Below are 20224 nucleotides of genomic sequence, written 5' to 3'. Positions count from 1 at the left end.
AAACAAGGCAATAAAAAAGTGGGAAAAGGAAACACAGAACAGTTTGGGACAAACAGAAAATAAGATGATTAATTCAAATTCAACCATATAACATAATTACATTAAGTGTAAATGATCTGAATACTATACAGGCAGAGATCATCAGGCTAGATAAAAAAGCAAGACCTGCTAACTGCATACTTTCTACAAGAAACCCTCTTCAAATATGAACTCACAGATTAAAAGAATTGAAAAAGATATACCATGACAACACTAATATTAAGAAAACTGGACTTCCTGTATTAATATCCAACAAAATAGGCTTCAAATCAAGGAATATTACTAGTGATACTGAGAGATATTTTCTGCTGATAGAACAAACTCATCAAAAGGATATCATAATTCTAAATGTCTTTGAGCCCAATAATGGAGCTTCAAAATATTTGAAGCAAAAACTAACAGAAAAGAAAGGGTAAGTAGACGTGACTACAGTTATAGATAGTTTTGAACACTTCTCAGCAATTGATATAGGCAGAATATCAAATAAAATATATAAATCTGCAACAACACTTAATGAATTGGACTTCATTGACATTTATAGAATACTGCACTCAATAAGAGAATGCACATTCTTTTCAAGTATGTGTGGAATTTTTATCAAGGTAAATCATTTGTCAGGTCATAAAACAAGATTTTAAAGAATTAAAATCATACAGAGTATGCTCTCTCACTATTACTGTATTGAATTAGAAATGAGTAAATGAGTAAGTGTGGAATATCTAGAATTCTTCCCCAAAATATTTGGAAATGAAACAACATACCTTTAAATAAACCATGGTTCGAAGAGAAATCACAAGGAAAATAAGAAAATATATTTGAACTGAATGAAGATGAAAGCACATCATACCATATTCATGTAGCTTAAAGCGGTGCTTAGAGGAAAATCTATAGCTTTAAAATACTAATGTTAGAAATGAAAGGCCTAAAATTTTCTGAGTTTTCACTTTAAGAAAATGGAAAAATAAAATCCAAAGTAAGTAGAAAGTAGAAAATAAATAGAAATTGATAAAAGAGAAGTTTACAGACAAATAATAGAGAAAATTAATGAAACCAAAAGCTGTTTTTGCTATTTTTTAACAGATCAGGATAGTTGGCTTTCTTTTGTGGCAGTTCAGTGATTTTAGAATATTCCTAGATATATGGGGTTAAATTCATCAGTGTCTTAAGGTCTAGGTCCAGAAACTGGTGTCATGTCATAGTCACCATATTTTATTGGTCAAAGAAGTTACAGAAGTGACCCATATTCAAGGTGAGGGAAGGGCATATATGCCTATTTTTCAGTGGGGGAGTTTTAAAATATTTGTGTTACTCTTAACCACAGCCATATTTATTGAAGATCTCAGAGAGTTGTGAAAGCAAAGACGACAAAATGAACTGAGATTTCAGAAATGGAAGAGCCCGTATGAGCTAAGAATACTGACAGTCATTTTTCCTAAGCGTATTTGCCCAAAATGGACACTGGCTAAAGATCAAGCTTGCTATGGAGGTAAGACTTTACTAGGGGAAAGAGAAACCATTGGTGTTTTGATGGTTATATAGTCTGGCATGATGAACTGGAAACCAGAGTCCTCAGACATACAGCTAGCTTCCCCCATGGGTTGTTAACTGAACCTTGGGGCAGGAAAGGAGGCTAGGAAGTTGAGGTGGAAATATACAGAGAAATTTTCTGTAATCTCATAGTGCTTAGGAGAGAGTCTACATGGGATGGTGGTGGGATGCAGTTGCTGTAAACCACACAATTGATTTCATGTTTGAGACATCTTATACCAGAGTAAACTGATCAAATTGAAGAGATCATCTCCTCACCCTACCTGTCTAATATAGGAAAAGATGGGCCCTCACTGGGAAAAAATAATACCTACCACAGTTTTATGTTTCTTACATTCACGGTATTAAGAATACACCAAAAAGTTATATGACATGTGAAAAGTAAAAATCTATCAAACAGCCCAAGGAAGAAGAGAAAATAGAAGCAGATCCACCAATGGCACTGATAATAGGAGTTATCAAACAACAATTTTATCGTCGTATGAATATATTAAAGGAAATAAAAGAAACAGCTAAATAGAGGAAAAGACAAAGAATGGCAACAGAATGGTGGGATCTAGAGCTAAAAAATGTAATCTGAAATTAAGATTTGAGTTTAATAGTAAAGTAAGCACAGTTAAAAAATAAACAACTGGAATTAGTAAACTGAAGGACAGTTCAATGGAAAATGTACAAGGTGAAGCATGGGTGGGGGGAAAGAATGGAAAGAACAAAATAGGTTAAGAGACATATGGATTGAATCATTTCACCTAATCTACATATCATTGGAGTACTGGGAGGAAAGAAGAAGCAAAAACAATATTTGAAAAGATAGTGACCAAAGATTTTCCAAGCTGATGAAAGATAGCCATCCACAGATTCAAGAAATACAAAAAAAACTTAGTGAACTCCAAGCAATATTATATAAAGAAAACCATATGTAAGTATAACATAATGAAACTCAGGAAGAGCAGATATAAAGAGAAAATCTTAAAATAACCCAAGGAAAGAAACCATAGTAACTTGAAAGGAACAATGATAAGATTGATGGCAGATTGTTCTACAGAAATTATTAAAATCAGAGAACAATGTAATAACATCTTTAAAGTTTAAGTGCAGAAAGGAAAAATACTGCTAACCTGAAACTTTATGCCCAGCAAAGTGTTTTTTAAATGAAGACAAAGACAGTTTTAGACAAAAGGTGGGAGACTTTACCACAGGTAGAACCATAGTACAGTAATACTAAAGGAAGGTATTCAGTCTGAAGAAAAATGATCCCAATTGGAACCATAGAACTTTAGGGAAAAAAATGAAAAGCATAAATATGTGAGTAAATATAAAAGATTTTTGCCTATTTAAAGCCATAATAACAATGTCTTTCAGGCTTAAAACATATGTAGAAATAAATGAAAACAGTAGAACAAATTGCAGATAGGTATAAATGGAGTTAAACCAATTATTGTCTTGTATAGGAAGTGGTAAAAGTCAAGTTTTGTAATTCAAGGAAGTATTTGTAATCTCTATGATAATTTCATGAGAAACTACAAAGATGTTTGAACAAAAAGCTAACAGAAACAATCCTAAAATTTATATGGAATCACAAAGGACCGTGAATAGCCAAAGTAATCTCGAAATAGAAAAAGCGAAGCTGAAGGTATCACAATTCCAGCCTTCAAGTTATATTATACAGCTGTAGTTATCAAAACCGTATGGTAATGGCACAAAAATAAACACATAGATAAATGGAACAGAATAGAGAACCAAGAAATAAACCCATTATCTGGTCAATTAATCTTTGATAAAGCAGGAAAGAATATCCAATGGGAAAAAGACAGTCTCTTCACCAAATTTTCAGAAAACTGGTCAGCTACATGTAAAAGGATTAAAGTGGATCATTTTCTTACACCATACAGAAAAATAAATTTGAAATAGGTTAAAGACCTAAATGTGAGAATTAAAACCATAAAAATTCTAGAAGGGGGCATAGGCAGTTATATCTCCTTTGACCGTAGAACATTTTTCTAGATATGCCTCCTAAAACAAGGGAAAGAAAAGCAAAAATAAACTATTAAGACCATAGCAAAATAAAAAGCTTCTGCACAGCAAAGGAAAGAATCGTTAAAATTAAAAGACAGCCTACAGAAGTGGAGAAGATACTTGCAAATGACATAACCAATAAAGGGTTAATATCCAAAGTCTGTAAAGAACTGATACAACTCAACACCCAGAAAACAAATAATCCAGTTAAAAAATGGGCAGAAGACATGAACAGACACTTCTCCAAAGAAGACATCCAGGTGGCCAAGAGACACATGAAAATATGCTCAATATCACTCGTTATCAGAGAAATGCAAATCAAAAGTACAGCGAGGTATCATCTCAACCCTGTCAGAATGGCTAAAATCAACAATATAGGAAATGGCATGTGTTGGCAAAGTTATGGAGAAAAAGGAACCCTCCTGCACTGTTGGTGGGAATGCAAACTGGTGCAGATTCTGTGCAAAACTATATTGTACACCTGAATCTAATATAACACTGTATGTTAACTATATTGGAATTTTAAAAAATGCTAACAAGAGATAAAATGCAGTAATAAAAATTTATTAATTAAAAGAAGAAAAAAGATTAGATGGGATGAATATAGAACCAATAGGGTATTTTAAATATCAGTATCTGATTACATATACATAGGTTTAGTCCTCCAACTAAAAGCCAAAAAGTTTTGAACTACATTTAAAAAAAAAGACCCAACTATATCTAGTTTGCACAAGATATATTATATAGAAGAATATGGGAAGAAAAGGTACACTGTGCAAACACTAAAGGAAATCTGATATATTAGTATCAGATAAAGTAGACTTTAAAGCAAGAAGTTTTATGGAAGATAAAGGGAGAATTTTATGATGATAAAAGGGTCAATTCAATAGGAAGACAGAATAGTTCTAAATTTGTATGTTCCTGACAATTTAACTCCAAAATATGTAAAGCTAAAATTCACAGGACAACAAGGAGAAATCATGATTTCACCATCCTATTTGGAGAATTTAATAACCTTCTTTGAACCACTAGATATAATAAGCAGATTTTTAAAAATCATAAAGGTTATAGGATGTTTAACAATACTGTTAACCAACTTGACCTATTGCTGTTATAGAATGTTATTCTCAACTCTTGCAGACTACAATACACTACAAGTATACAAGAAACTTTTACCAAAATAGAACATATGCTGAGCTAAAAAGCAAATCTCAACAAATGTAAAAGATTGAAATCATATATGTTCTACAGTGGAATTAAACTAGAAATAAAGATTTTTTTTTTAATCCTCAGTTTGTTTGGAAAATAAACAGCATACATTTAAATAATCCAGTACCGGTCAAAGAAATACAACCACAATTAGTATCTAAGCTGTGAGAGAACGTTAAAGTGGTGCTTAGAATCTGTAGCTTTAAATGTTTATGCTTAAAAGGTTGAAAGCCAACCATCTATTTTTCATTTCAAAAACCTAGAAAAAGTTCAATTTCATTCAATAAACTGGAAGGAAGGAAATTACAAAGAAAGAAGCATTCTATAGAGAAGACTGACAAAGATTAATGAAGTCAAAGTTGTTTCTTTGAAAATATTAATAAAATGTATAAGCCCCTACTAAGTAAAAAGGAGAAAGCTCAAATTAACAATATAGATATAAAAAGGAAACATTATTAGAGATCCAAGAAGTATCTAAAGGGTAAAATATTCTGAACATTATGTCAATACATGTGACAACTTACATGAAATGGACAAATTCCTTGAAAAATACAACTCACCAAAATGACACAAAAAAGTAAAAATTGTGAATAGTGCTATATCTTTTAAAGGCATTGACCGCATAATTAGAAATCTGCATCTCTAATAATGTTCTTTAACCTCATTAAGTCTCAGTATTAGGTCTTTGTTGAATGTTTTTAGAAAATTTAAAACTTCACTTTGGCTGACAGGTTCTACACTAAACTCACTTTCCATATAATTAAGGTTGATTTCCATTCAAAGGTTTACATACCTTTTGTTGGAATTTTATACCATATATTCCTTCTTCCAACTTCTAAACCCTTTGAGAAGTAGACATGACGTAACTCAGTTTAGAATAAAAATGTCAACTTTATGTGGGTGGAAACTGGGTAAAAGAGTGTGTTTATATCTGCATGGAATCTTATCCCTATTCCAACTGGATTGACTTAACTTGCCCTGTTGAGTTTACCATGTAGATGACAGGAGAATGTATGTGGGTTTGGGCAGGCAAGTTCTAAGAGAAAGTGAGACTGGTGTCATATGTGGCCAGTCTTTTGCCCTGTCTCACCAAACAGATAAAGCAGAGAAAAAGAGACTCAGAATGGTGTTTTGTTACCTGTCATCCTGAGTGAAGCCCTACTCTTATGCTCTTTTTTTCCCAAGGAGTCAAACCTACCTTGTTCTCGTGGAACCGTAGTTCTACTGCCGACCTGCTTCTAGTTCCTTATGTCATCTGGGTCCTGTGCTCTATTTTGAACAAGTTTTTGTAACTTTTGTCTTCCCCAGAACTCTTCTTTCCTATCCTCCCAAGAACTTTAAACCTGCCTTTTGTGGACACTGCCAGTTTTTGCACAGCCATCTCAAAAAAAGTATTGAATTCTTCCAATTCTAGATTTTTTTTCAAATTTTAATTCTAGTACAATTAACATACGGTGTTCTATTAGTTTCTGGTTTGCACTATAATAATGTTTCAACATTTTTATCCATTACTCAGTGCTCATCAAGATAAGTGTACTTTTAATTATAGTACATCTTGTGTATTCATCTATTGATGGATCTAATTCTAGAATTTAAAGGATAGTTGATATGTTCCTTTGCTCTCCACTGTCAATTCAGTGATTAGTGTGCCACCTTTGTGTATCAGTTCTTTCTCTTCTATCTCTTAACACTGCCACCTTTCTAATTCTTGGTATTGGTTCACTTCTGTCCCTCTTGGGGCACTTATTATATCTTTCTTGATATGGAGTTGTTTGTGTTTGTCTCCTCTTGTGGTTTGTGGGTTTTTTGATGACAGAAACTCTCTCTTATGCAATTTCATCTTTCCCTGTTCTCCATGATATTAGTACTGAATAGGGCTTGATTATTGGCTATATTAAAGAATTTGGTGTCAATCAGTCTTGAATATCTAATAATATATTTTTCAGAATTTTGAGGAGATTGACATAAAAATATATGAAGGAAATGTATTATATCTCCTATTTTAGAAGTCTTTGGGCATAGCTTGAGATTTTTATCTTAGGTTCTTAAATTATACATAGTATAAGTAATGTCAGTTTTATAGGACTTCATATAACTATTGTAGTCTTTAAGGTGTAATCATATAATTGGCTTCTATAAGCTACCTATCAATTCTTTCAATTTCATTACTTCCATTACGTTTTTTTTTTTTTTCAGATAAAGATGAATGCCATGTCTCATCCAACACTGAAAATTTGAAGTTTAGAAGACATTTACTAAGTCAAATCACCTCGAGTAAGTCTGATCTTATCCATTTTAACACAGCTTAAGATTGATTTAACGTCTAAAGAATTAAGTCCAGTATCTGTGACACTTTGAACTCTCAGATTTCTCAGAATATCTTAGAGTTGCCTTGTATATTGAATTACTGGTCTTGGAAAATAGTGGAAAGATTATTTCTTTGTAAATTTCATATGCTTACTAAAATTGTAATGTTTAAACTCGTGGTATCATTTTAAAAGTGAGATTAACACCTCAAAATGTTCCTTTATTTTTCATTAAGTCTAGTCATTAGGTCTTGACTAAATGTCAAGCGTAATGTTTTTAAAAGTTTTTTTTCCACTAAAACTATGTTTTTCAGTTTTTTTAAGGTTTTGTATGGCTTTTCTAAATGATTTATATATTCGTGATCATCGAAGGGAGATATTTAGTAATGAACTAGTGCTTAAACCTTAAATGTTTATTTATTCAAAAACTTAGCTTTAAAAGTCATCTTGACCAATGTCAGCTAATATAATTATCTCCTGATGGTCTTCTGTCTTCATTCACTCTTCCTCCATCCTGTATTCCACTGCCAGATAGATCTGCATATAGAACTCCAATACTTTTAAAACACTTTAATGGCTCCCCACTCACTGTTGGATGGAATCCATGTTCCATTGAGTGGTATTCGAAGCCCTCTACCCAGCTCCTAAAAATATCCTTCACCTTAGCCAACTGGACTCTTTTCTGTTCACTGAATTCTCACCATTCTTCATGCCTCTGTGGCTTGATGTGTACTGTGTTCGTTACTTCATGTTTCTTTCTAGGATGTTCTCTCCTTCAATCTTACCGTGTCCTCTGCTTGTTGAAATCTTGTGCAAATCCTCCAGGCTCAGCCCAGGTGCATGCTCCTCCATGAACTTTCCCTGATTGCTCTAGCTAGAAGCACTAGCTTTCACACACTCTGTCTCCGTCTCTCTCTCAGCTGACTTCATCCAATATTTTGTTTTTATCACTGCCCTAGCACATTTTACCAGGCAGCTTTATTACTTGTGTTTATGTCCGTCTTATCTCCCATCATAGGTTGTGAGGGCTATAAATAAAACCAAACTTCTTGTCTAATTTTTGTTTCTCATGGCATTCAGCATAATCTTAATAGTTCTTGGTAAATATTTGCTTAATAAATCAGTAATGTGCCTGGATTTTTCTTTTATCATCTGTCTTTCACCCTTATAGTCACATATGGTCTGTATTCATGGCAACTATTTATTCGTGTTCTGCACTCTTGGCAGACCACCCCCCCCCCCCAACTCTGCCATCTTATCCTAGGAAAATACTGACCACAGTGTAAATAACAAGATACAGTCAGTTCCTAATCTAAGAAAAAAACTGTATTCCAAAAGTTCATATCTAATTCTGTTGTTTGGAATGCGGAAAACATTTTTTTTCCACAAAAACAATGTTATAAATAGTGGTTAGATTCTCAGCCAGGCCTCCCAAGACTATTTAACTCATATGTACCCGTGGTACTTTAACCACAGGCAGCTACCATGCATAATACTGTTTTGCAGAGAAGTTTTAGCTTGGAGTGTGGAATCACATCTCCCATGCCCTAGAAGCAGGATAGTACCTTTCTGGGTTGCTCAAGACACAGGAGAGCCTGAGCTGGAGCTCTGGCAGTGGCTCACCATATCGCTGGATGCTCTCATGCCAGGAAGTTTTTGGCTTTCAGTATTTGCATAAAAGACATTTACCTGTAGGTTACTGATACTCTCATGTCTCCTAAATTGAGGGCAAGGGAGCATTTGCTCTTCTGGCCTCCCCACAGTAGTTCATTGTAAACGACTCTTCAGCTGTTTGATCGTATGGGTGGGTCATTTTAAGTACCGTATTGACATTTTACTACTTCTCCCTTTCTGTTGTTCTATGAACTTAAGAGAAATGAATATATAAACATGGAAAGTACTTCTGTCTATAGAGAAAACATATTTATAGGCATCAACCAACCCTGTGTTTGACATCCTATCAGATTTTGTGGACAAGTAATTATCATTTCTGTATGGGTGTAGTGATGCTTCCCATGAAAAACCCATCAGTGTATGCATCAACAATGCCGAAGGTTGATAATTTATGTTGTCAGGCTATAAGAATACACTTCATAAATTTTGGAGACTTTAATATGTTTAGTCATTGTAAGCTTTGAGCACATGAGTGAATGTCTGCTTTATGTTTAATGCTGTCGTAGGTGCAAAGGACTAGGGAATGAGAACCAAAGTTACTAGGAAAAGTTGACTTTCCCTCCAGGAGCCAGAAATACAGGGAGTGAAGTATGGAAAAAACACTCACAGTGCAAACAATATGTTATTAATTGCCATAAAGTACTTCATGAAGGTAACACATGCCCTTGGGGTTATCAGAATGGCAATATCATTATGATTCACAGTGGTTATAAAGATGGTGGTGGGATTTCAGTTAGTCTTAGAGGAATGGTAAAGATTTAAATTTAAATAAAGAGCTAAGAGAGGAAATGATATTCCGAGTTGGATTAACAGCATGATGGAGAAATAGAGGTACAAACAAACAAATCAGCATTACTGGCTGGAACAGAAGCTTTAGTTCATGTTGGGTGAAATAATAGGTGGGAAAATTATACCAGTGCTTCAACCCTGGCAGTGAATAAAAGTCATCCACGGATATTTTTAAAAACACAAGTCCCTAGATCTTTCCCCAGAACTAATAAATAAAATTTCTGGGGCACAAGATGTACGCCTGTTTATCTTTTAAAGCTCCCCGAGTGGTTGAGAACCACTGAATGAGAAGGATGGGCCAAATTTAGGAGAGCCATGAATGCCTTGCCTTGGAGTTGGGCCTTTGTGTCTCAAGCAGTGGGAAGCCCTCAGAAGTTTCTGAGACGGGTGACATGATGGAATTCATGTTTTGCCAAGATAAATGATTCATCAACCGCATGTGAATGGAAGAGAAATAAGAAACAGCTTGAATTAGAGCAGTGGTGGCGGGAAAAAAGAGAAGGTCACATTTTTAAGGGTACTTAGATGTGTGGGAGTTGGCGATGTCAGCCTTGACCTCAGCATGATTTGTTTTATAAACTGATTATACAACTTCACCCTCATTAATTTGCTCTCTTTTCTCTTACAACCTGGCAACTTAAACAGTAATTTCAGCCAGTTTGCATTTAATGGAAGGAGACCATTGTCTACTCATGTACACGTCTAACTCATAATAGTAAGTGAAGTTATGTGTATGAGGAATATAACCTTTAACATAATCATTATAAAGCATTTAATAACCACCCACATATGCAATAACACAACCCCAGTTCTGCAGGAGTGTGCCAAGAGCTGGAGTCACAAATGTAAGACAGCTATTGGCACGTAATTCCCTAGCATTAAGTTGAAATTGGAAGAAATATTCTAAATCATGTTATGCATTTTAATATTTTTAGCATCGGATTTGCTAATTGCTTAGCTTTTGTGGTAGTAGGCCTGTGAATGCCTCTTGACATTAGCAGCTCTGAGCTTATGCTTCCCTCCTGCCCACATCTGCAGCCCCCTTAACTTCTTGCCTCTCTTTCAGGCCCATCCCCACCTAGTGTCGGTCATGCGTGCCCCTACTTCATTCTCACCCAAGTGAGCCAGAGAGAGGAGGTACAAAGGAGCTAGCATTTAAGTTCTTTTGTGGCATTGACTAGCCATGTGGTCCTGAGGAATCTCTTTCCTGGGTGATGTAGGACATGATAGCTATTGGGATAACCTACTTTTAGAGTCTCAAACAGTTCCATTAAGTTGGAAGTATGTCATACCTGTTTGATATGTTTTGAATATTTTGTGTTTGGAGACAATGAGCCATATTTATTACATGGCAGAGAATGAGTTCAAGACGTGATGTTTTGATGTGACCTGCCCCTTTAAAAACAAGACTCAAGATCATGGATTTTTTTTTTTAAACCACTCTCTTGGCCATTATATAATCATACATGACAACAACTTCTGCTATGGTCTTCTTTGTCTGTGACAATGAGCTTATCGTTGTGCTTTCAGTATCTGCGTATCCCCTGAGTTACTTTTCTATAGTTATTTAGGGTTTCACCAATCATACAGATTTTGAACCAGAGAATGGACGATCTACTTAGATTTAAGGGATCTTGTAGAAGAAAGAGAGAGAAGGGAACTGGCATTTGTTCAGTGCCCACCCTGTGCTATGGTCTTCACATGTGTTTTATAATTTTAACTCCCATTTTACAAATGAGAAACTTCAGATTTACAGACATTTGAAAGATTTATCTGACATCAGAAATCAAAGGCAGTTTTGGGGCACCTGGGTGGCTCAGTCAGTTAAGCGTCTGACTTCGGCTCAGGTCATGATCTCATGGTTCTTGGGTTCAAGCCCAGTGGTGGGCTCTGTGCTAACAGCTCAGAGCCTGGAGCCTGCTTCAGGTTCTGTGTCTCCCTTTCTCACTGCCCCTCCCCTGCTCACGCTCTGTCTCTGTCTCTGTCTCTCTCTCTCTCTCTCTCTCAAAAAAATAAATATATAAATAAACATTAAAAAAAAAAAAAAAAGAAATCAAGGGCAATTTTGATCACAGGTCTGGCTATCCTAATGGCTAAACAGCCTGGTCTTAGAAGTCTGCATGACATATTTGTGGGAAAGGTTACTGAACTCAGAATCAGGAGGTTTGAGTGCAGGCTTTTACCTCTGTCACTAACAACCTTGAACAAGTTATTTAACGCCCTCAGCTTCAGTTTCCTCATCTGTCAAATGTGGATAAAATTGGCTTTCCTGACTGTTTGGGGTTTTGCGAGAAATATCAGCTAGTGAATTTCAGTATGATTTTATCAGTTTGAAGTGGAAGATTGAGATATTTTTAATTCAAGCAAAAATAAACTTTAAAAGCCCAAAACATTAAATGAGATGAACTTGGGCCGATTTTGCAGTATTTCACTTCTTAACTTTGCTCTACAAATTTTCTAAGATAATGTTTGTCAATTTTCCAGGTCTCAAACACTGTAGTGTGCCAAACGGCATCACTGAATTTAATATCTCAATGTAGCAGAGAGAGTCCTGGCAACATATCAAGTCCTTCCTTTCACTTACCAGCAGCAATCATTAGTTTCTATACCGTATCAAATAGGTCTGAACTCCTGTAGATACTGAAGCAATGTTTATAGCCAAGGAGGACTCAGAAGATTCTAAGGCTACTAAATAGTAGTAGACCTATTGGGCTAGAGTTGATGTTAACATAATCAGAACAATTCTTTATATTTTAGAAGTTTTTCTAACAAGGCTGAATAACAAAGTCACATTTTGTAGAACTGATTTCACAAAATTTGTTTTCAGAAATGTTTCCAGGTTTCAGGACAACTTTCACAGGTTATAGGATGGTGAATACTGAAGGGCAGCTCTGAGCTATTGCAATCCACTTAGGCTTCGTTCAAATACACACATAAGAGATAAGAAATTTAGGAATTATAAGTTATATGCTTATGTTATAAACACAGTGCTATGAATGAAATGGCAGTGAATCTGAGATATACCAAGATCATGTCCTAGACTTACCCAAAACCTTTACCCAGTAAAGCTCTAAGTCCCTTATATATCAGACTGACAAAAAAAAAAAAAAAAGCAAGCCTTAGGAAGGCCAGCTGACAGAATAGAGGAATAGTGTTAGACTTCAGGTACGGATCCAGAGGAGTGCACGTGTTCAGTCTTGGATTCAAAAGTGTGTAGGATTCTTCTGCATCTGCTACACTCTGTATCTCAAAGAGGGTTTCCTAGTCCTACAGCGCTGACTTCCACATGGCTTCTCACGTACCCACACTGTGCCTGCTTCCTAGATCTGGTAGCTGGATGACTCCAGTTAGGGCCTGGTCAAGTGAAAGTGGTCAAGGGGAAGTGGACAAAGTAAAGAAAACAGCAGAGGTTGTGGTCAGATTTGGTCCGTAGATGTGTCCTGTTTGCACAGTGTTTGTTTTAAACATGAATTAGTTATTAACTAGTGTTATTTTAACTAGTAACTAATTTAATTTGTTTTTAACTAATGTACAAATCCACTTTCTGGGTTCTTGTGAAAACTGAACTGTTCATGTGACAGTGATCAGCTAGAGCTGAGGGTAGCTTAGCTGCCCCAACTGGATGGGAGGCTGGGTTTTTCATTCTCACAGCCCCACCCCTGGCTGTTGATTTTCTTTACATAGAATTCAGAGGACAGTTAATGTTATTCCTACTGTCATCTATATGAAACTAGGAAATAACAGATTGGTAAGATGGTATATTTCAGTACAAGGAAAGACAGTATGTTGGTTTCCCAGGGCTGTCATGACAAGGTACCATAAACTGCGTACCTTTAAACAACAGAAATGTATTCTCTCACGGTCCCTGAGGCCAGAAGTCTTAAATCAAGGTGTTGGCAAGGCCATGCTCCCTCAGAGACCTCTGGAGACACTCCTTCCTGCTTGTTGTAGCTTCTGGTAACCCCATGCTATCCTTAGCTTCTGGCAGCATAACCCCAAACTCGGCCCCATCATCTCATGGATGTCTTTCTCTGTCCCAGTTTTCCTGTTCTTATAAGGACAGCTATCATATTGCATTAGGACCCACCCTAATCCAGTATAATGTCATCTTAACCTAATTATATTTACAGAGACCCTTCCAAATAAGGTTACATTCACAGGTACCAGGGGTTAGGACTTTAAGTTAACATTTTGTGGGACACAATTCAAACTGTAATAGGATGGCATATTTCTTTGGGGAGTGCAGAGTAATAGTTTAAGAACAGAGATCCTTGAGGCAGAGTGCTTGTATTCATATTTACAACTTATTTTCTATGTGATCTTGCACAGGCTGCTTACCCCTCTCAATGTCTCCATGCCCTCGTCTATGAAGTGAGGATAATGTTACCTACCTCAAGGAGTTGAAATGAGTGCAAGATCACTTAATACATATAAATGATTTAGAACAGTGAATGGCACATACTAAGTGCTCAATAAACTGAACTATTACTATCAATTATTATTAGCTCCTACTTATACACAGTTTCTTTACATGGAGTATCAGTGCCAAAAATCTATTATTTATAATTCTATGAAACAAATCATGGATGAACAAGGAGCAGTAGATAGGAATGATGCATGAAAAAGAAAAACTCCCAGGACTTGAACCAATAAAAAAAGAGAGTGAGAGAGACTGAAATTTAATAAGATTTACTCTTTAATGCAAATAAAGTAATTCTAACACATTTAGAATGCTTAGCTTACTCATTTTTTTAGATTACCTGCATGGCCTCTAAATGTACTCAAAATCACTAAAGACGCAGGCAACATCTTCAAACCTAGAGCCTTAGACAGTGACCATTGGATTGGTGAGCACACGGACTGCAGACAGTAATGGGGAAGTTACACCAGGGAGAACATCCAAGGAACACATGACTTCTAAGCATCCCCACCTGTCTCCTTGGAGGCATGTTATTACCATCTTCCTTCCCAAAAATACTTGGGTTGAAATTATCCTTGTTTCCAGTCCCTGGGTCAGAGATTGAGGCTGAATAATTATTTGAATATCTACCAAACTTTTCCTCCTAATGGAACAAATATTTTGAGATATATTATTTTGTTTTTCCACATAGCCTTTATGTAAGATAACCATGCAGCTTGAGTTTTTTTAAAAACTGATGGAGAAGGTTTAAAGAAATGACAAGACTTTTTTAAGTACCTGGAAGAAAATCATTCTGTAGGCTAGTGACTCTGGGGTTTGTAATACTACAGAGTATATATGCCTCCTTCTCAAAGATCCTTCTACTCTGGAAACATGAGAATATTCAGATAGAAGGGACATACATATATGTTACTTATGATTGTGATTTTATTTTAATAAAAGAAGTTAGGCTGTTTAATTTTTGGCGAAGAAGTGGTGTTTTATAGTTCAAGTGTTACTAATTTGGAACATTTTGATTAAATGATGAATTCATCAGGACTCCTTTGGTTGCAAGTGAAAGAAAGCCAGCCCACGCCAGCTTATGAAAATAAAAGGAACTTAATTGTTTACATAGCTATGGTTTCCAGAGGTGCATCTGGCTTCAAGCATGGTTGCAGCCAGGAACTCAAATGATCTCATCTGGACCCTTTTTCAGCTCTGCTGGTTTCTTTATTCGTCATTATTCAGACAGGCATATAACCAGTAAAATGACCACCAGCAGCTTGAGACTGTCATCTTCCTGGTTTAGCAATCTCAACAGGAAGAGAACTTGTTGAGCCGCACATCTAGCGATCGGCCACAGAGAAGATATGGATCAACTCAGTTTGGCTCCACATGTGGTGAATAATCACTGTGGCCCAGGGAACGGAGTATTCTGGTGGGCCAGCCTGGGGCGTGTTCACCAGTGCTGCCACAGACGTGCATCCAGTGACTGAAAACCCCACGGGGTCTCAGGGAGTGAGGGAGTCTTTCTCCAAATGAATTAGAAGAAGAGATTTGGGAATGTGTACTGAGAAGACCAAAACTGTGGTAAATTCAGCCATTACAAATGGTACGTGAAGTAACTCAGAAACTGTAACTTCTGATTTTACAATGACGTGTAAAGAACTTTCCACCTTCTCCTGTTAAAATGTCCATTCAAAACAAAGGAAATAAGAAACAAAAATTCCACCTTTTTTTTTTTGATAAAAAGTGGGTGACATCAGTACTTCTCATAAATATGAATACAGAAAGTGTATGATACCATGACTTAGTGGAGTAGAGGAAGGCAAAACCTAAGCACCTACAGAAGAGGATAGTGTCAGGAAGCAGTTTTACCTTATAGAACCTTAGAAGGTTCTGTAACTAAAGGTTAGGCTGAAGGAGGAGGTGAGGCATGGCACTGGAAACAGATGACCAGCTGAAAGTCTGTAAAAGGACCAGCTGGACACCCAGGTCCTTGTCTAACCCCAGCCAGATGAGTACCTTCCCCCAACCCAGAAGATGGGGACACAGGAACAGTGAGCACCAGGAGCCAGACTTCTAAGTACCAAACACAGTGTTAGAGGATTTTCCAGAGAAACAGAATGATCCCAGAGAAAGTCCCCGTAGGGGTTCCCCCACAGAGAAAGCCAGCTTGCTGCCCTGGTTGCTTTTCAGTGACACTCACCTTCAACAAGCTCCCTTCCCCCCCCCACCTCCCCGACACAGACAGAGCTGCCAACTTGCTCTACTAATAATTTACACTTAAGTAGGAATAGACAGCCAAGGATCACCAGATATTTAGGTATGACTCCAATATGATAGAGATAAAATAAACCCAAAGGACACAAAGGAAGACCTCTGATGAGACAGAAACTATAGAGACAGCAGTAAGAAACTAAAGAAAGAAACTATAGGGGCACCTGAGCAGCTCAGCCCAGGTCATGTCATGGTCATGAGATCAAGCCCTGCTTGAGCCCTGATCAGCTCCGAGCTGTATGGAGCCTGCTTGAGATCCTCTCTCTCTCCCTCTGCCCACTCCGTCCCTGCTGCTCTTGGTTTTGCACACACACACGTGCTCTCTCTCAAAGAAAAAAGAAAGAAAAAGAAAAGAAACAGGTCTTTAAAAATGTGAGAAGGTTTTGCATAGAAAGTAAGTCTTTTTAAAAAAGGAGAATTAAAGGAAAGGAAAATTAAAGAACGGGAAATAACTCCCAAAATTAGAAATCTAAAGGCTAAAAAAAATTCACTGAGCTGTTGAAAGATAAATTTGAGGAAGAAGTCATTAGTGACATAAACCAGCAGGTCCAGTAGCAGCCCACTAATACATGAGAAAATGGGAGAGAATCATCCAAGAAATAACATAAGACAGTTTCCTAGAACAGAAGGAAAGATAAGTCTTCAAGTTTCAAGAGAAGGAAAAAATTGTCATATGTAAAGTGTTTTGAATAAAAGCAAACAAGAGACTTCTCAACATCTGTGCTGGTATGGAAACATCTAAATGTGTGAAGAATTTTCTTAAGGGGTAATTTTATCATAAAGAAAGCATTTCTTCCTTTACCTGAGACTTGTCAAATATATCTAAATAGTCTCCTTAAGTCGTTTTTAAAAAAATATTTCACTTATAAATCTTCCATCATTTAAACTTACTTAAATTTTTGTATATTCTGAGGTACACCTGCAAATTTCTGTCAGATTTGAGGCATTTTCACGGTACTTAATCTCATTTTTCTTCTTTTGCTTCACTAATCCACTCAACAGATTATTAGAATGAACTTTTCCCAAGATACAATGGAGTTGATTAGTCCAACATCTATAGTTTCATAGTTTATAATCAGTGACAATAAATGTGATTAATTTAGAAAGTCACTGATGATACTCGGGTATGTGATAGCAGGACTTGAAAAATGTTTGCCATTTTTTTTCTTTGTCCCAACATACAGTGATTTGAAGTTAACAGAATTTGGGCCTTACTCTCTTAAAATGTTTGGCTTTTATTTTTATACATGAATAATATAGAATAATAATATATATAATAATAATATACGTGAACTAATAATATACTAATAATATAGAATAATAATATATATAATAATAATATACGTGAACTAATATAGAATATTAGTTTTTATCTTTTTTTCTCAGTGAAGAAGGCAGAGTCCCAAATGGTATTTTCTTCCAGAAAATTAAAAAGGACCTCACAAGTTGAAATTTAGCAGATATATTTTTCAAATTTTAATTATCTGAAAAAATAATGTTTTTAGGATTCAGTGAATATTCTTGTTGACTGTATGACTGATAAAGTATTTTATTATGGTATCATTAGATTGAAAGTTACTCCAAATTGCATTTGGTTTTTAAAATATTCTCACTTTTAATCTGGAAATACTATAAAAGAATTAAAATGTTTAGGTACAATGCACTTTCTCCTTTCTTTTTGGATTAGTTTCTAAAGCCTAATGAAATGGAAGGCAAGTGTCTTTTCTCAGTTTAAAAAAAAAAGTTCTATTTTATTCCTTAATGTACTATAATGAAACCAAAATAATATAGAAAACTCAAGACATGAAAGAGTGCCAGGATGGTTCTTGCCAATATAACTTTTTAGAATTGTGCTGAGTAGCTTTTGCTATAAAACTAGACCAGCTAGTTTATTATGTATTCTCTAGGTAATGACGTTTTATAGAGGATTTTTGTAGTTCTTTTGGGTCAGCAAGGTCAAGAACTTTAAATTAGAATTATTAGAACTGGAAGGCATCCTCTTATTCACTTTCTAATTGAGGGAAATTAAGTCCTGAGGAATCATGATTTACCCAGGGTCACACAGCTCATAGTGAAGGTTGGAAGAGAATCATGGCCTCCTGGCAGTCAGGTCAGTGATCTTTGTAAAAGACTTTTTGGATTTATTCTTACCACCATCATGTTATGTTTCAGCGCCCATAACTTATTGTACTGGGCCCAATTAGCAAATTAGAAGTTTATGTTTAATCTCCTAACGCTGAGGGAACATTTAGAATTAGGAATATTGACAATAACAAAAGCAGGAAATGGCAAGTAACATTTTGAAGAAATTTTTGCGTAGGTTAGAAGATATCCCTTGATTACACTCTGGTCCTGGTCTCTAGAGGGAATTCCATTGTTCATTATTCTCTAGGACCTAATTCTGCCTTCCAGAAGGTTCTTTCTTGTTTGTTTTTTTCCAAGGTCAACTCATGTCGTCATTGGGGAATATGTCCTCCTTGGAGGCTATGTAACCTTTATTTCCTACTTTCTGTCCCTGCAATTTTGGCTGCATGAGCATTGTTTTAAGGGTCAAAGGCTTATAGGCAAGGCTTGTGGGGTTTTTGTCCATGTTATTTCCTCTGAAACTTAGTTGGCTCTGATCTATCTTCTTCCAGTTAATTCCATGTGCTAGTAATAGAGTGACTACATGTCGAAGACTGGCAGAGAGTTTTAGTTTATATTTCTTGTGCATGGTGAGTAATAATGCCCTTTCACTCTGAAAACTATCCCAGTTTGGACAATAAATTAATATGGTCACTCTAACCAAAAAGTGCACCAGAAAATCCTATTTTATTCCTTTGCTTCCTTAACCCTATTCCTCCCTCTCTCAACTTTCTGGGTGCTGTACTTCACCAGATCTGCGGCAAGGCTGACTTCCCTCTGTTTACCTGAGAAAACCTAATGGACCATTTTTGCTCAAAGCTTTTCAGCCTTCTTTCTTACTGTATGAAATCCAGAAATAGTCAGTGTTTCTAGCCCTTGGACCCCCCAAATTTCTGGATCCTCTGTTCCCTCTCATTTCCACTCTCAAATCTCTTTAGTTATTGCCTGTGCACCTTTCTTTCTTGTAAATTCTCAGTAAGAGCGGAAAGTAATATTGTTATTCTAGTATTCTGTTTTCCATCTCCTTTTCCCCCCAGCTGTACACTTGGTAGATACCACCGTGCCTTTGAAGCTATCTTAGGCATTTAAAATAATTGAGGTATACTTTACATTCAGTAAACACACAGCTCTTAAGCATTCAGTTCAGTGAGTTTTGACAATCGTGTACATCTGTTGTAAACCACTACCCCAAATAAGATCTAAAATACTTCCATTACCCCAGATGTATGTCTCTTTCCAGTTAATTGTCTGCTTTGCTCCCCTGAAGGCAACCACTTTTTTTTACTTCTATCACCATGGGTTCCTTTTGGCAGGCAATATTTTTATTAAGTGTTTTGTGACTACACGACATAACGATCTTCCCATCCTTTACTCAGTTTCTTTATTTGCTGCTGTGTGGCTGCTAAGCAGTGGCCATACATTTTAGTTTTTTTGTTTGGTCTGCTCCCCACTCAAAGATACCAGTTTTCATGTTAGTGAAAACTACTGTAATAAATGGACTCCAAAAAGTATAATAGGTTAAACCTAGTCAAAGTGTACTTATTGCTAATAACCGGTGTATTGAAGGCATTCCTAATCTGAAGGTGACTTTCTGTAACGTGGGCCTCTGAGGCCTCCAGCGGTTGGGGAAAGAGCAGGAGCACACACCTCACATGCTGCAAGGTTCAAGTTGAACCTGAGAACCGACCTTCAGCCACTTGCACTGACATCCCTCTGGGGAAGACTGTTCCTAAGACCACTATCCATAAGTTACCTGGGGTACCTGGGGGAGGGTTTAGAAATGTCGACTCTGGCTGGGCAGCCACTTCTCAGTGACAGCTGCACACTGTGACAGGGGAGA

At 36.3% G+C, this 20224-nt stretch overlaps 1 protein-coding gene across 6 annotated transcripts in view; it reads left to right on the top strand.

The window, feature by feature from the left end:
• The window catches only part of ZNF438 (zinc finger protein 438), a 166583-nt gene that overhangs the window by 66257 nt on the left and 80102 nt on the right, over window positions 1-20224 (top strand). For 3 of the 6 annotated variants that reach the window (XM_042991328.1, XM_042991327.1, XM_042991326.1), the window contains 2 exons: window positions 1361-1525; window positions 7009-7086. The gene's annotated coding sequence lies outside the window, so the exon portion shown is untranslated. Of the gene's footprint in view, window positions 1-1360; window positions 1526-7008; window positions 7087-9298; window positions 9445-10226; window positions 10283-10916; window positions 10928-20224 lie in introns of those variants that run through there. The other 3 variants (XR_006219712.1, XR_006219713.1, XM_042991329.1) reach the window with 3 other exon arrangements.

This window comes from Panthera tigris, chromosome B4 (genome assembly GCF_018350195.1).
Source record: "Panthera tigris isolate Pti1 chromosome B4, P.tigris_Pti1_mat1.1, whole genome shotgun sequence".
Lineage (NCBI taxonomy): Eukaryota > Metazoa > Chordata > Mammalia > Carnivora > Felidae > Panthera > Panthera tigris.
This window is presented reverse-complemented; position numbering and strand designations above follow the sequence as displayed.